The sequence below is a fragment of the Salvelinus sp. IW2-2015 genome, unplaced genomic scaffold, assembly GCF_002910315.2.
Source record: "Salvelinus sp. IW2-2015 unplaced genomic scaffold, ASM291031v2 Un_scaffold6078, whole genome shotgun sequence".
Taxonomy (NCBI): domain Eukaryota; kingdom Metazoa; phylum Chordata; class Actinopteri; order Salmoniformes; family Salmonidae; genus Salvelinus; species Salvelinus sp. IW2-2015.
In genome coordinates this window covers 22,094-26,998 of record NW_019947342.1, presented here as the reverse complement: position 1 = coordinate 26,998, position 4,905 = coordinate 22,094, and the positions used below count along the sequence as shown (strand labels likewise).

At 42.9% G+C, this 4,905-nt stretch overlaps 1 long non-coding RNA gene across 1 annotated transcript; it reads right to left on the bottom strand.

The window, feature by feature from the left end:
- On the bottom strand, nt 1–3,966 carry LOC112078687 (uncharacterized). The gene is made up of 4 exons (XR_011478797.1): nt 3,858–3,966; nt 1,362–1,605; nt 790–909; nt 1–42 (listed from the first exon to the last, which is right to left on the bottom strand). It is a non-coding gene; the product is annotated as an uncharacterized lncRNA (long non-coding RNA).
- Between the last annotated feature and the right edge of the window lie 939 nt (nt 3,967–4,905).

The window sequence follows — 4,905 nt, the reverse complement described above, 5'->3', positions numbered from 1 at the left end:
CAGAGCAGGAGTTAGGACCGTTGATCAATCTGATCGGGGCATCTGACAAAGAAATCAAAATCAAAACAAATGACTTACTGTAACAGCTAGACGTCACAGCTAGCACAGGCCTGCAGTGTTCAATTCATTACCAAGTGCAGCTCGCCATCTGTTGCTGTGGCCACTATTTTATCCATCACTGTGCGTGAATACCAAACTGTGAGTGCAGTACTTGTTTCTCAATGTTTTACTGACAAAGTTGTCAATAGTTAAACCATATTGTCGTAGTTATTACAGCATTTATATATCTCGTTTTCATGCTAGCTCTGTAACAATGTAGGCTACATTTTTGCCTATCATTGTTAGGTGGGTAGTCTTGTAGCTAGCTACCTGTATTTTCCTTTCAGTCATCGTATTATTGTCATAGATGAGAGCAATATCTTGTTTTGTTATTGCTAAATTAATATGTGCCTTATCCTAGTATTGATGCCATTGTATTTGTGTTTATTATTTCCAGACCACATGCTGTATGGATTAAAGGATAGTTCATTGGATAATCATAGCTGGGTGATAATGGCATAGAAGTGTGAACCTGTGTTGATCAAAAATCAACATTAAAGAACTCTAAACGGAGGAACTGTCTCTCACCGTCTCTCTAATAGGAAGTAGTGCAATCTCCATATCTCTGCCTACTCAAACCAGTGTAATATTTTCAGAGACTTCAGCCCCTTTCAACACTTATCCAAGTTACAATTMAATTGTAAGTGCATTTTACACAACAATGAGACAGCACACTTTCTTAACACTCACCTTGCCACGCTGTCACTGGTGTAACTGTTGTGGTGTTACCAGCCAGTGTGGTTGATTGGTTGGTTGGTCCTGCTGTTTCTGTTGTGGTGTTCCAGTAGAAAGGTGGTGATGTTGACAGAGCTAAAGACAGGAGTTCAGTACACATGTACTTTATATGGTTCTGAATTGTTCAGTTTAACCCGGTCACGTCATGTGATCAGGAAAAACTCTGTGCCCTAATCTATGGTTGCAATGCATTAACAAGAACACCATTAATCTGACAATACCACTTATAARACCAATTAAGCTGCATCAGACAAGGTTTTAACCTTCAGAGGTAGTGGGATACGGGAAGGTTAGGCACGAGAGCACTTACACACAGTGAAAGAGACAGATTTAGAGCAGAACACAACAGCACACGAGCACACACGTCCTAAACATACACAAGATACCTACACATCCCAGGGAAACCCCTACTACATAATTGGACAGAAAACAAACACACACACACCGACAGACTAAACACTAGACACATTGTTTTGATTTAGTAGACGCACACATCCTAAAAAAACAGGGATACACACACACCGTACCTAGTATAACGAGGGAGGTGATGCCCTGTTCATTGCCGCTGGGGTAGGTGGCGTATTCACAGATGTATCTCCCTTCATCAGTCATCTTGATGTCAGAGATCTGGATTGAAGGGTTGCTGAGGGAGGGCYTGGGGAAGCTAACTCGTCCCTTCASGGGTGACGRGGGGTACATTACCCCAAAATTGGGGTGGTACACGGCTATGTTGAGCKTCTCGCCCTTCCTGGACTCAAAAARCCAGGACACCTGTATAGTATTTATTAATAACACACAGCAAGGGGGAATGGAGGGGGAATGGGGGGGAATGGAGGGGAAAACAAGTAAACATCCATATACAGTACCAGTCAAATGTTTGGACACACCTACTCATTCAATGGTTTTTCTTTATTTTTACAAATTTATACATTGTAGAATAATAGTGAAGACATCAAAACTATGAAATAACGCACATGGAATCATTATATGTGTTATTGTTTTTACCATCGAGGGTGGTCCTCTATACTTTCAAGTGATATCCTCTGGGTCCACATTGTACATTTTGTTGTATATGTCTGTTACCCCAAATAAATTCAATTCAATGTAGTAACCAAAAAAGTGTTCAACAAATCAAAATATATTTTATATTTGAGATTCTTCAAAGTAGCCACCCTTGATGACAGCCTTGCACACTCTTGGCATTCTCTCAACCAGCTTCATGAGGTAGTCACTTGGAAATCATTTCAATTAAACAGGTGTGCCTTGTTAAAAGCTAATTCGTGGAATTTCTTTCCCTTGTGTTGTACAAGGTAGGGTTGGTATACAGAAGATAGCCCTATTTAGTAAAGACCAAGTCCATATTATGGCAAGAACAGCTCAAATAAGCAAAAGAGAACGACAGTCCATCATTACTTTAAGACATGAAGGTCAGTCAATCAATACGGAAAAATTTCAAGGAACTTCGAAAGTGCCGTCGCAAAAAACCATCAAGCGCTATGATGAATCTGGCTCTCATGACCGCCACAGGAAAGGAAGACGCAGTTACCTATTTCATTTTATTTAACCTTTAATTTAAACTAGGCAAGTCAGTTAAGAATAAATTCTTATTTACAATGACGGCCTACACCGGCCAAACCCAGACGACGTTGGGCATTGTCCCAATCACGGCCGGATGTGATACAGCCTGGAATTGAACCAYSGACTGTAGTGATGCCTCTTGCACTGAGATGCAGTGCCTTAGACCGCTGCGCCACTCGGTGAGCCCAATAGAGTTACCAGCCTCAGAAATTGCAGCCCAAATAAATGCTTCACAGAGTTGAAGTAACAGACACATCAACATCAACTGTTCAGAGGAGACTGTGTGAATCAGGCCTTCATGGTCAAATTTCTGCAAAGCAACCACTACTAAAGGACAAGAAGAGACAAGAAGAAGAGATCTGTGGGGGCCAAGAAACACGAGCAATAGACATTAGACCGGTGTAAATCTGCCCTTTGATCTGATGAGTCTAAATGTAAGATTTTTGGTTCCAACCGCTATGTCTTTGTGAGACACAGAGTAGGTGACCGGATAATCTTCACATGTGTGGTTCCCACCGTGAAGCATGGAGGCGGTGGTGTGATGGTGTGGGGGAGCTTTGCTAGTGACAGTGTCTGTGATTTATTTAGAATTCAAGGCAAACTTAACCAGTATGGCTACCACAGCATTCTGCAGCGATACGCCATCCCARCTGGTTTGCCTTGAAGGACAATGACCTAACACACCTCCAGGCTGTGTAAGGGCTATTTGACCAAGAAGGAGAGTGATGGAGTGCTGCATCAGATGACCTGGCCTCATCCGACCCTGCAACCCAATTGAGATGGTTTGGGATGAGTTGGACTACAGAGTGAAGGAAAAGGAGTTCCCATATATGCTTGAAAGAGTTCCCATATATGCTGGGAACTCCTTCAAGACTGTTGGAAAAGCATTCCAGGTGAAGCTGGTTGAGAGATGCAAGAGTGTGCAAAGCTGTCATCAAGGCAAAGGATGGCTACTTTGAAGAATCTAAAATCTAAAATATATTTTGGTTTTTTTGACACTTTTTGGTTACTACGTGATTCTATGTGTACTATTTCATAGTTTTGATGTCTTCACTATATTCTACAATGTAGAAAATAGTAAAAATAAAGAAAAACCCTGGAATGAGTAGGTGTGTCCAAACTTTTGACTGGAACTCTATATATGACTACTCTTATCTCCTGTATTTTCTTGTACATGTACTGCTACTTGAACTATTATAGGTAAAACATTTACTGCTACCTGAACTATTATAGGTAAATCATTTACTACTACCTGAACTATTATAGGTAAAACATTTACTACTACCTGAACTATTATACTGTCTATTATACTGTAGGTAAAACATTTTGAATCAAATACTATCTGACTTCATCCGTTGGAATTTGGATGATCAAGGACAACGATCTTTTTGTCAGCATATGTAACAATATATATATTAGTCCACACAACTTCCTGTGTGACTGACCTGTGTGAGCTGTATGACCTGCGTTCCTGTGAAGGCACACGCAGGTTAACCGTCTGGCCAGGATATGATATCACTTCTGGTTCCACCTCCACCCACTGTGACCTAGCCCCTGGGAGGAAGAAGAAAAGAAGAGGAAATGATCCCACCTTTCACCACAGCTTCCTGTTGTTTCCCAGACAACGGAACCATAACGTTAAGGAGACGAGGAGAGAACTTTTGGTGCCGGGCCTCAGCTCCTGATGACAAATGACAGTACTCCCTGTTGTTTTGCTTAACTAGCTAACATTATGTGTCTATTTCTGAACTGCAGAAACAGAATAATAGATGATCTATGTAAGGGGTTTTCTGGCCCAGGGACATCTGCCCAGGCAAACCGGCGACCCAGGGAAATCTGTCCAGGCAAACCAGCGACCCAGGGAAATCTGTCAGGCAAACCGGCGACCCAGGGAAATCTGTCCAGGCAAACCGGCGACCCAGGGAAATCTGTCCAGGCAAACCGGCGACCCAGGGACATCTGCCCAGGCAAACCGGCGACCCAGGGACACATTTACATTTTACATTACATTTAAGTCATTTAGCAGACGCTCTTATCCAGAGCGACTTACAATTTGGTGCATTTACCTTATGATATCCAGTGGAACAACCACTTTACAATAGTGCATACTCTTTAAGGGGGGGGGGGGGGGTTAGAAGGATTACTTTATCCTATCCTAGGTATTCCTTAAAGAGGTGGGGTTTCAGGTGTCTCCGAAAGGTGGTGATTGACTCGGCTGACCTGGCGTCGTAGGGAGTTACACTGCCCAGGACACCTGCCCAGGCAAACCGGCAACCTAGGGACACCTGCCCAGGCAAACCGACGACCCAGGGACAACTGCCCAGGCAAACCGACGACCCAGGGACAACTGCCCAGGCAAACCGGCGACCCAAGGACCCCATTATTTGTTAGAGAATAAACTGGCTCGTGAGGGACAATGACCCACACTGCATAACTACTGGCACATGTTTTGCTTTACACTCAGATTGCTATTCTATGAGAACCATTTGTCAA